The sequence below is a fragment of the Schistosoma mansoni genome, assembly GCF_000237925.1.
Source record: "Schistosoma mansoni, WGS project CABG00000000 data, chromosome 4 unplaced supercontig 0032, strain Puerto Rico, whole genome shotgun sequence".
NCBI classification, from domain to species: Eukaryota; Metazoa; Platyhelminthes; class Trematoda; order Strigeidida; family Schistosomatidae; genus Schistosoma; species Schistosoma mansoni.
In genome coordinates this window covers 2,004,367-2,017,789 of record NW_017386017.1, presented here as the reverse complement: position 1 = coordinate 2,017,789, position 13,423 = coordinate 2,004,367, and the positions used below count along the sequence as shown (strand labels likewise).

Below are 13,423 nucleotides of genomic sequence, written 5' to 3'. Positions count from 1 at the left end.
CCGATAGACTACCAAACTATAAAATCTATTGGATATAAATAAGATGAGATACATTGACTTGTCTATAATTGAACTTCAGTTCACTTTATTCTTTTGTAAATTATTTTCTAATTTCTTCGACTTTTCATGGTTTCACATCATTCGAATATTTGCCTCTTTATTCTTACTCAACTAATTACATGTTTGTAAGCAAAGATGGATAGTGGCTAACAGTGGAATCCACGACGCGCGTTTCGTCCTATTTGAAACTCGTCAGCTGGATGTACCTGAATCTCAGAGTTGATGTTCACTCTGAGAGGAACTCGAACCCAGTACCTTTCAATTCAAACGCCATCGCGTTATCCACTCAGTTACTAAGTCCTGATAGCCACTTGCTTGTGCAATGGGATGAAGTTTAAATTCAGTTAGTATTGTTTGTTTGAATCTTCCGATTGATGTTTAGGACTGTAACTGGTCAATCTCTTATTGGTCATATGTTCATCCTGTGCGTATTGCCTCGATATAGCATTCCACTGCTAGCCACTATCCATCTTTGCTTACAATGCTTGTGAATTAAGGCAGTATAGAGGCAATACTCACAGGATGCACATATGCCAATTAGAGACTGACCATTTGCAGTCCTAAATATCAATGGAAAGATTCAAACAAAAAATACTAAATGTATGTACATGTTTGCTATTTTTTTGCAAAAAACATTCCTTTGCTTATTACAATCACCATGTTTTCTTTTTCTAATCACTTGGTTAATCACACGAAACTTTATCATAACCACTGATCAAATTATATGTGAAATTATGCAACATTGCTACTCAGCTGGTATTATTTTATTATCGTAAATCATATGTAATATCAGTTCAGAACCATTATCAAATATTAATTATCAGTATAAGGTTTTGTGAAGGTTGTGAAATTTTCGGAATATCTTGAAACTACGAACCTATCAAAGTTAGACAACCACTGAAAATTCCAAACCACTAGACACCTATTGAGTCTCAGTATGGGACTCATCAGCAGTGTGCAACTACAACTCCTTCTCCACAGGAAATCGAACCCAGGACTTTCAGCCTCGTGCACAAACATACAACCTCTAAACGAATGAGCTGGGATCCAGTGTTTTACAAGTCTAAGTTCTGTTGATGCATGAAATTACGCAACCATCTTCTCTTGTCTTCTGTGGATACCTCCTTCATGAACTTATCTAGAACACCATTTAAAGCCAAGAAACACTAGATAGCTATTTTATTTCAGTGCTTTTCTCGTTTCCAATGGTAGTCTAGCCAAGATCATTTAGTGGTTTAAACTATGAAGAACTAGTTATTGAGATACATTTCTTGCCTTTGTTAGTTTATTTTACTAAATATCTGTATGTGAAGTTTTACTATCAAAAGTCAATGCTTGGTAGATATACTACTCATAATGGATATTTAAGATTACTTAGTACCACCATTTACTGTAACTAAAGATTGATGAAAATACTGAATAAAGCTGTTAGATCATGGAAATATATGTTTTGTGCTAATTAGACAAATTCGTTATTTTCCCTTGAAGATTCAATACAAAATTATTTGTTACTGTTGTGTGGAAAGTTACTACTTATGAATTTGGATAGAGCAGTCAGTGATCATTGTTCTTTGTTCAGACATATCATTTTAGCTATAAACTGCTTTACATATGTAACAGTTAAATTATCCGATTTCCAGGGATTTGGAACCCCAGTTTACATATTGCAGGTGTTTAGTCTACTAAAGCTGAACGATATCAGTGTGACTGCCTAACTTTCGTAGTCCTACGCCTGAGTCACAATACTTAATAACTATTTGTCCTAGCATAAGGGCCAGGCAGTCCTGCTTTTATGGGACACTTCGAAGCAAACAAAAGCTTATCAGAATGACATGTTATGTAAAGTATAACAGATTGGAGAAGTATAGAATATGGGCTTACTACTGCATAGGATGATTCATTTCCTTGACTTTGTCACCCGCGTTGGTTATCCTTTACGTTGGCAAGATACGGCTAGTCATTCGACGTCTAATGATCGGTCTCCTAACGTAGAAACAGTCAAACTTGATGGATGGTATGGCTAGGGCTCTGTGTTATTTCACTTTATCTACAGTGCATCCCTGAAAAGGATTTTATTTGTTTGAAACTTCCTCTTTTAGTAACAGTGATTAAATAAATGTTAACTAGATAATCCATGTTTTAAATTGAATTTTCCATGGACTTCTAAAATAAGAGTACTCTGTGTCATGTAGAGTATTGAATGTTATTAGTAAAACGACTGGTGAATTTCATGGCACTATTAGCAATATGGTCGTGGATAGACGTTTGAAATTTTACAAACAACTGATATATATATATATATATATCCCGTGGAGAATTATGAATGGTAACTTCCGAGGACTATTTATGGACCGACATGATATGTATATCTCCTATTGTATAATTGTTAAGTAACTAAACTATTCATATTCGTATTCCTCTTATTATAAGCTTTATTTTGATCTATAGACTATTATTATACGATTTACCATTCTTGTGTTATACCCAGTCTATTCATTACGGTTCCCCCTATTCACAGCTACATTCGGTCAAATGTTGTACAAATGTTATTTTCTATTTTATGGTACGATGTGGTCACTTTGTTTGGTACATAAACCGATTATGTTTGAGAATAATGATGGATATTGCAGAGGCTGTTATTGGTGTTGTGGACTTAACTGACTAGGCTAGGCAGAAAGCAGACCTGATAAATACTCAAGACTGCTCATACGGCTTTTGTGTATCATTGCTCTGATCAATAATTCACTGCTCTCTAATTAACGGTCATATATATTCAAGGTACGCATGCAATCGATATAACATATATATACAGTGAGGTCTGTGATGAGTGAGGGGAGCTTTTTGACGAAACAGCTATCCAGTGATTCCAGTTTTCAGTAGTAGTCTATCTAGCATCGATTCACCATTTAAACTATGAAACATTTTATGTTATGTATTCCATATTGTGCAACATATATGTTATTGAATAGGGCGATTATTATTATTAAATAAGGAAAGAAACTCCTATTCTTTGTAAGTCATCAGGTATACAGAATAAGTAAAACTATCATTATCAGAAGGCGGGTTTTGTGGAGATTTAGTATTTTCATAGTTGAAAGCGTGAGTCAATTGAAGCTAGACGACCAAGGAAAACCTGGAAGCACTGGACAGCCGTTTCGTCCTATTTTGGGACTCCTCAGCAGTGCGCATCCACGACCATCGGATGCCGGTTCAGTGGTCTATCAGTTAAGTGTCCTGTCGCGAGACTAGTAGGTCCTGGGTTCGAATCTCGTGAGGCGGGATCGTGGATGTGCATTGCTGAGGAGTCCCATTATAGGATGAAACGGCCGTCCAGTGCTTCCATGTTTTCCCTGATGGTCTAGCTTCAATTGATTCACGCTTTCAACTATGAAAACTATCATTAACATTTTCTGAGATGAATCCTTTTATACTTTAGTAGTCATTTAAACGATTAACTTTATCTATCCTGTCTTCTCTAGTATATTAGACAGGAATACTTTTCATATATAAGATTATAAAAAGAAAACATGATCATAAAGATAAATAATATTGATTATGTATGTATATTATAAATCAAAAGTTTCCGGTTATAAATACACTTATTACACTTATTACATATTATTGATCGTTATAAATAATTATATTCTAATTCATAGAAACTTTTATATGACTAAATGAATCAAAAAAAAAATTATTTTTTTTTCCAATATAAGTATCCGTTCTTATACATAGAAACACAGATGCAAACCTACACACATACATATACACATACGCACATACACACACATACACAATACTGAAACTTTAAAAAATAAAAGATACTGTACGTAGTTGATAGGGTATTTATTATAATCAAATGTTAGATATATCATTATCAAGTTATGTAAACACTTAAAAGTCAAGGTTTCTGTTTATTTCTCTCTTTCTCTCTTTTTCTTTCTTTTTTTTTTCTGGATACAAATTGTTTGTTTGTTTTTTTGTTGTTGTTGTAAAAGTAAAACTTTTAACATACATCTAACTTGGAGAATTTCTTTTTTTCAAATGTATAACCGATAGAATTAAGAGTAATGAAAGTTACCGCATTATTTTTTTTATAATATTTTTCTCTTTTTGATAAATGAACACAAAAATTGATAGAATGGAATGATAAGTAACTTTTCACCAATTTTCTCTTTGTTCTATGGAGTTAATAAGAAACTTTATCATTTTGTGTATTTGATGAATGGAGTTTAAGTTGTGCTATCAAAATAGATTATTTATTTAGGATTGTGTTGTTTGTTTGTTTGAATCTTCCCATTGATGTTTTTAGGACTGTAACTCATCAGTCTCTTATTGGTCATATGTGCATATTGTACGTATTGCCTTGATATAGTCTTAATTCACAAGCATCTATCTATTCATCCATCTTTGCTTAAAATGTTTGTGAATTATGGCAATATCGAGGCAATACGCACAGTATGCATATATACCAATTAGAGACTGATCAATTGCAGTCCTAAATATCAATGGGAAGATTCAAAGAAACAATACTAAGTGAATTTTCACAGTTGAAATCATGAATCAATTGAAGCTAGACCACCATCGAAAAGATGGAAGCATTGGACGGCCGTTTCGTCCTATTATGAGACTCCTTAGCAGTGCGCATCCACGATCCCGCACTCGCGAAATTCGAACCCAGGACCTACCAGTCTCGAGCCAGAGCCCTCAACCGATAGACCACTGAGCTGACCGGCATCCAACGGTGTTAATATCTAACTTCAACCAATTGACTCATGATTTCAACTGTGAAAATACTAAATTCTCCACAAAACCCCCTCTGATCAATACTAAGTGAATATAAACTTCATCCTATTGCACGAGCAAGTGGCTATCGGGACTCAGTGGCCGGGTGGATAACGCGATGGCGTTTGAAGCGAAAGGTACTAGGTTCGAGTTCCTCTCAGAGTGAAAATCAACTCTGAGATGCAGGTACATCCAGTTGACCAGTCTCAAATAGGACGAAACGCGCTTCCTGGATTCCACTGCTAGTCACTATCCATCTTTGCTTAAAATAGATTATTCTTCAATAATAATAACAATAATAATAATAATAATAACAGTAATAAGTCAAACTGATTCGGTGATAACCAACTAATGTTCAAAATTCAAGAGATATTTCATCATAATTTTTTTATATCTTAAAGTAAAAATCAAGAATTGTAGCATTATTAACAGGGGTACGTTGGATGTTAGGAGCCTTACAAAACTCTGCTCATAGGTGTTCCAGTTCAAAAAAATTGTTGAGATGGAGTAAAACACATGAGATCACATTTCAATTCGGTACAAGTTTTGTTCAACATGAAATGTAGTATACATTTTATCGTTATTCTGTATAAATCCAATTCTTTATCTCTCCTATTTTAGTTACATGCGATGTTCATTAACTAATCATTAAGTGCTCTGGCGCGAGACTGGTAGGTCCTGGGTTCGAATTTCGCGAGTGCGGGATCGTGGATGCTCACTTCTGAGGAGTCCCACAATAGGACGGAACGGCCGTCCAGTGCTTCCAGGTTTTCGATGGTGGTCTAGCTTCAATTGACTCATGATTTCAACTATAAAAATAATGAAATATCCACAAAATCCCCTTCTGATCTATAATCATTAAATGTCAATAAAATTGATGTGTGTACATAGTATCTTATTGAGAGTGTGCTAAAATCTATTTCTGTTATGAATAATGTTTACTTTCTTGGGTTGTGTCAATAAGCGTTTCCTGGACGAGTACTAGACTTTTGGTCTCATGCTCGGACATTTAACTTTGAAACCAATAAGCGGATACCAAATAGTGTATAAATCTCATTTTATTCATTCCACAATAGTGCACAACCATCTTCCATTAACTTTAGTAGGTGATTGGCACGAATGAACTCTACTGATCCTAAATTCTCACTAGTACTTCGAGAATTCTCTCCCGAAGCTAGTCACTAATGATCATATAATAATTTTTGAAACGACCGTCCAATGCTTCCAATTTTTCAATATAGATCTAACATTGATCAGTTCATGATTCCACTGGTACTCAACAATCTTCACAACTCTATACTGTCAATTAAAAAAGTGTTTACAATTAGAAGTTTGATGATTATTGTGATATAATTGAGAAAAACAAAAAAAGAGGAAAACTATTCCCATAGTTCCAATTGAATTATCATCATATTCAATATTTATCTTGGAAATAAACATAAACAACTGTTACCAATGACAACATTACACTATGTCATATAAATTATCTTTTCTTATACTCTATTACATATACAAAATAGGCGTTTCTAATTACTTAAATGGATCTTTTCTATGTAAGACTTTTAAAATGATAAATCTATGCAAAATATTCGAATGATAAAAGAGATTTAAATCAATCTTAATTTCAAATTACTTAAATTAATTAAAACACGGATTACGTAATATAAACACAAATTTAAAAAATGTACCACTCATATAGAAAGGGGGGAGATATTTCCAGTTGAAATAAGTAGCGTAGTGTTATAACTTCAAGGCCAAATAGTTATCACGTGATATATTCACCAATCGATATATGACTTATTCAATCTTAGTACTAAGTTAAACCAATGACATTCGACCAGTATGAGCAGCCTAGATTCCTTATTGGTCCTTTGTTCTCCTAACTTATCCAGTTGAGCACAGAACGCCAATAGCAGCTACCATTATGCGAATCATTTATTTCAATCATACCTGGTTTATATACCAGCCAAACAGACCTCATCACACCATAAAATAGAAAATATTATTTGTGCAAGATCAAGCCCAAAGTTGGCTGTGAACGTGAGAAACTGTAACTAATATACTGAGTACAATTTAGGAATAGTAAATCGTATAATAATAATCTGTCTGTCAAAATAAAACTAATGATAAAAGGACTATAGACATACAGAACCTAGCTACTAAATAGTTATACAATAGATAGATAGATAGATAGATAGATAGATAGATAGATAGATAGATAGATAGATAGATAGATAGATAGATAGATAGATAGATAGTCCATTAATGGTCCTCAGAAGTTACCCGTAATTTAATCTTCACTAGGATATAACACATATTATGAATAATTTGATATCATTGTTGTCATAACTAAGTGATTAATTTCAGCGGTATTTCATTAAAATTTATCTTGTCTATTCAAACTTTTGGGTCATCTATTTTGCAATTTTATATGGTTGAAATCATGAGCCAAATGAAGCTAGACCACCATGAAAAACCTGGAAGCACTGGACAGCCGTTTCGTCCTATTGTGGGACTCGTCACTAGTGACTGACTCCATGAGGTATTTCCTGGCGTTCTAGTGAGAAGCAGTAACTAGTGGAGTTCAACCAGGTCTGTTGGAAAATATTAACTTACTGAAGACATTGGTGAATGGTTGCTCATCTTCGTGGATTGGTTGAAGTTAGACATTAACACTGTTGGAAGCCGGCCTGCTCAGTGGTCTAGTAGTTAAGCGCTCACACGCGAGACTGATAGGTCCTGGATTCGAATCTCGAGGTGTGGGATCATGAATGCGCACTGCTGAGGAGTCTCACAATAGGACGAAACGGCTGTCCAGTGCTTCTAGGTTTTCCATGGTGGTCTAGCTTCAATTGGCTCATGATTTCAACTATATAAAATTACTGAAATCTCCATAAAACCCCTTTCTGATATTTTGCAATCATCTAACTTTGATGTTGTGTCCAAGTAAACACCTTGATTAGATTTAGTTAATTATTTGTGTTGGGGAAAACCAAAAAACCTTTCGAAAAAAGCGAACATAAGCTCTAAAAACGCCGAGAAGCATCTTATCTAATCAGCATTCACTAGAAGTTTTGCCAGAAGCATCTAGAAAGTGAAATGTCACATTTCGAGTCTCTGATTGGATGATTACCTGTACTGCTACTATATTTAGTAGCGTTCCAGAATCTTCTGGAAACCCAAGGTCATCTTAAATACTATAAAAACCCTAGATTTTCTGTATCTAAAGGAGCTTTGGAGTAAAGCGTTTCTTCCATATTTCGCGCCTCTTCTCTCGTGTTCAAGTCGGTGTGTAGATTTAGCCTGGTGGTTACTAGAAGAACTTAGGAACTGAATCTAGCGTTCAATTAGAAGACTTATCAATTTATTTAATATGCAAACAATATAATCTATACATACGCTTTTACGCAGAGCTTACAAGTTTCAGCTATAATCAACATTGAAGCACTCAAGGCAACACTCTGAAATGGTCGGCATAATTTCATTTTAGTTCGCCCCCTGTTTCTATCTAGAATACTGTTCTTATAAGATTGAAAAATCACTTACTGTAACCAGACAAAAGGTATAACATAGGGAAAACATTGTTCTTAATTCTTGTTTTTTTTTAATCTTTATTTCCTGAGAAATAAGCAAAAAAGGAAAATGCAAAATTAGTATTTGCAAGAAATACTAGACATTCATGTGCATAACCTTTTTTTAGCTTGAGGGCCAGAGTTGAAGGAACAGGAAGTATATGTCTCTTGACTACTAATTATTCTACATTAATACACCAAGTTCAGCAGATGAGTAATATTCTTTTTTACATATACATATTCTTTGGTGTGATGGAAATATTTCCGAAATTATTATGTAATAACTGCCAATAATATTAAGTGATTCAAACTTCAGAAAAAGTAGGTATTTGGAAACGGTAAATGATTGATGTGCCAACTACATCTTTCCTACAGTTACTAACAGTAGGATGTCAGAATTGTATATCATACTACTTTCGACATGTTGAGCTGAATGTTCCAACCACCCTAGTGTTAAATTCAACTTAGTATTGTTTGTTTGAATCTTCCCATTGATGTTTAGGACTGTAACTGGTCAGTCTCTTATTGAAATATGTGCATACTGTGCATATTGCCTCGATATAGCCTTAATTCACAAGCATGGTAAGAAGAGATGGATAGTGGCTAGCAGTGGAATCTTAAACATCAATGGGAAGATTCAAAGCAAACAATACTAAGTTGAATTTAAACTTCATCCCATTGCATAAGCAAGTGGCTATCAGGACTCAGTGGCCGAGTGGATAGCGCGATGGCGTTTGAAGCTAGGGTACTGGGTTCGAGTTCCTCTCAGAGTGAACATCAACTCTGAGATTCAGGTACATCCAGTTGACGATTCCCAGATAGGACGAAACGCGCGTCGTGGATTCCACTGCTAGCCGCTATCCACCTTTGCTTACCATCCTAGTGTTGTTCTTGGTGAAACTCAAAATAAATTCTTTAAACGATTCAAACCCGTGTTATCTAATAAGAAAGAGAACGGACCTAGACAGTTAAGAATCTATCCAACAAGTGTGTGTGAATTTGTTCTCAACTACATGGCGGTTTGTTTTTTCGGTTCTTCATTGACTTGTGAATATAACCACAAAGAGATATTTTCAGAAGGGGTTTTGTGGAGATTTATTATTTTCATAGTTGAAAGCGTGAGTCAATTGAAGCTAAATCTCCATAAAACCCTTTCTGATAATAATAATAATCATATGCTCACTAGTGACTGACTTCAAGAGGTAAATCCAGGAGTTCTAGTGAGAAGCAGTGAGTGACCAGTGGAGTTCAAATCACGTCTGTTGTGAGATAGGAACTCACTGAAGACAATTGGTGAATGGTTGCTCAACTTCGTGGATTGGTTGGAGTTAGACAAAGAGACATTTGTTGATCTAGTCAGAAAACAAATTTTTTTCACTTATTATCCCCATAACAAAATAGGACGATACAAAAAGAATTGATCGAATATTTATTATGATAAATATTTAGAGAAAAGATAATTTATGTAAACATTTAGATAACAGCCTGTCACAACAAAATGACTAGCTGGCTTACTATTGAAATATTCCTCGTTATTATACTATAAGAAATTCAATAATTAACAATGTTGGACAATATGATGATTAGGAGAAAAGCATCATCTTACCAATTGTTGATTAACACTGATTTCAAACAAAAAACACTTACTAAATCAGTTGCGCCGTAATTCTTACTAGTTGTAATATTAGCGTTAACACTATTTGTAAATGATTTTCATCACGAATCGATAGCTGATATTAGTCAGAACCAACGTAGAGCCTGGAATAAATGTCAGTCAGTCAGCTACAACGTAGGACCAGGTACATATATGCATCGGTCCAAATTGCCATACCTCGTTAGCACAACAAGATGAACACCGAATTCATAGAAGTAGTTAATTTAGAGGTGGTTATATATAAAAGAACGGTTGTATATAAGGATATAGTATAGGGAGGTAGATATGAAGCAACTTTAATCTCACAGTTTAAGGGAAGATAAAGAGTGTATACACCTACGCCATTGTGATTGATTCTGAGCCATGTCATACAGAGTCTCCAACCATTGGTTACGATAGTCACGCGGATCCCAACCAAGTAGTCTGCATCTACCAACATGGCTCAGACTAGAAGTTAGTGACTTCAATTAATTTTAAAGTATAGAAATTGCTTGCTATTTTATCAGTCAGTAAGCTACAGCGTAGGACCAGGCACATATATGCATCGGTCCAAGTCGCTACACCTCATTAGCACAACAAGATAAGCGCCAAATTCATAGAAGTAGTTACTTCAATGGTAGTAAAAAAAATTTATACAAGGATATGATACAGGGAGAAAGAATTAGTTGGTAGAAAGAAAGGTATAAAACAATTTTAATCTCACCGTTTAAGAAAAGAGAGTGTATACACCTACGCCATTGTGATCGATTCGGAGCCATGTCATCCAGAGTCTCCAACCATTGGTTACGATAGTCACGCGGATCCCAACCAAGTAGTCTGCATCTACCAACATGGCTCAGACTAGAAGTTAGTGACTTCAAGCACTGATGCTACGTTTTGGTTTGGCCGACCCTAACTTTCTTCCAACCGTCTTCAACTCTAGTCAGTACTGCGCGTTGTCGTAATCGGTGTTCAGACATACGTAACACGTGGCCCAACCATCTCAGTCGATGAAGATTCACAACCTCATCAACTGATTTATCATCATTCCCTAAAACCCTACGTCTAACCTCAGTATTACTTACCCGGTTATCCCAGCAGATGCGAGCAATATTTCTAACTTACGAGTATCTTCTACCTTAATAGCCACGTTACGCAACCGTAAAGTAGAACAGAACGAACTGCTGCACAGCATACTCGTCCTTTTAGTGATAGACGGATATCTTGCCTTCACCATAGGTGACGTAACTTGACAAAAGCTAAACAAACTTTTTGAATCCGTACAGAGAGTTCGTCAGACACCAACCCATTAGGGCTAATCAAACTTCCAAGAGAAGTGAAGTTGTCGACACGTTCGACTAATTCACTCCCTATCCTTAGTTCAGGTGTTAACGCAGACCAGTCCTGAAGCAACAACTTGCATTTAGATGGGGAGAAACGAATCCCAAACATCCTGTCATTGTTGCTCAGTGCTACCAAAAGACTGCATTTTATCAGCGTCTTCACCAAACATGACTATGTCATTTGCGTATTCTAAGTCGATAAGTGGACCTCCTGGAAGGAGACCGACTCCTGAAAATTCAGTCAACGAGAGTGTTATTCCCAGCAGTAGGTCTATAATGAATAAATGTGTGTTAGTTCAAGTTGTTGTACCACTTTAGCATCACGAGTTGAAATGACAAAAGATGAAAAGTAAGGAATGGAAGTAATGTAGTAACAATGATAATAAGAAACAATACTGAAACTCAAGATGAAGACAAAGAGAAGTGTATTTAAGCCACCATAAATGTTTCTGGGACGTCAACCAACCACTGATTGGCATTATTGCATGGATCCCAACTCTGTTCAGTTCAACACTTAATGACTTCATGGACTGATCCTACAGCTTCGTTTGGTCACCTTAAGCTTCCTTCCAGCTTATTTCTACAACATAAAACGTCGCGCGTCTAAGTACACGGTAGCTAGACATGCATAATACACACTTCGATTTCCTCAGCAGATGAAGATTTACAGTCTCACCAACCGATTAGCTATTTTTGCTTGTTACTCTATACCTAACTTCAGAACTGCTCAGTGAGTCGTCCCACAATATCCGAGCAATCCTTCGAAGACACTACCTAACCTGCAGCACATAGTTGATATCCAATACACAAGCATTGGATCCCAGGGGGCATTTTTTCATCTCACTTAGGGACTCTTTAGTATTGTGCACATGAATACACTCGAATTGTGTACCAAAGTTGTTCAGGTTTCTTGGTAAACACGATTCCAATAGCTATCTACTAAGCTGTCATCACGCAGTACCTGCTTTTAACTTGAGTCAATCAGTAAAAGAATAGCTCAATTCCCATTCAATATATTTGAATTAATATTTCACACCTTAACTAATTCACTTTGCAACTGAAAACTAGAGGATGCTAACGAAAACTGATTTAACACCATGTCACCTAGTAGTACGAAAGCACTTGAAACTTCCTATGACTGTAACTTTTGCAAAGATTAGGGACTAATTTAATTTGTCTATTTTATTCACTATAGAATGATCTCAGCTGGAATACTATTTTAAAAGAAGATTGGACAGCTGCTACATTTTGGCATGAGAAATCTAAGTAGTGCGCACAACTCAGATCCAAGACTTCTGGTAGTGAACACTTAGCCATCAAAACTACTGGATTGGGATCCAATAGTACAATTGCAACTTCGATTAATTCACCAAATAACATAACGATCATCTAATCCCATTGATGATAACCATTTCAATCTACTAGTAACAACTTCTGATTAAATCTTCAAGAACATTGTAAATTCGTTAGTAAACAGGCTTTCATATTTTAAAGCAATTAGTCCCTTTGATAAATTTCGATAATGTAATAAGAAGACGAAGATTATCAGAACTATGTGATGAAATACTAGCGCAATACATTTCGAACAATCTGATCACATATATACTTGTTAAGAACATGCTAACTAGGCTTTTGTGGTGTTGTATAAAATGGCGTATATTAAGGCTTATTGAAGCCTTAGCCATACGAAAATTCAAACCCCCTTTTTGTATTCAAAAAAAAGTTTGTTCTCTCCTTAAACCTACCCTGGTAATATTAGCTGATTATCCAGAATGACTAGGTGTCAAATTATTTTCACATTATTTTTATTATTATTATCCTTAAATTCACTTAGTATTGTTTGTTTGAATCTTCCCATCGATGTGTTAGGACTGCAACTGACCGGTCTCTGATTGGCATATGTGCGTATTGCCTCGATATAGCCTTAATTCACAAGCATGGTAAGAAGAGATGGATAGTGGCTAGCAGTGGAATCCAGGACGCGCGTTTCGTCCTATTTGGGGCTCGTCAGCTGGATGTACCTGCATCTCAGA

At 35.6% G+C, this 13,423-nt stretch overlaps 1 non-coding gene across 1 annotated transcript; it reads left to right on the top strand.

Moving 5' to 3' along the window:
- The first annotated feature begins 4,935 nt into the window (after positions 1-4,935).
- Smp_tRNA_01008_Pseudo_TTG.1.1 lies at positions 4,936-5,008 on the top strand. The gene has a single exon. It is a non-coding gene (tRNA).
- The last annotated feature ends 8,415 nt before the right edge of the window (positions 5,009-13,423 follow it).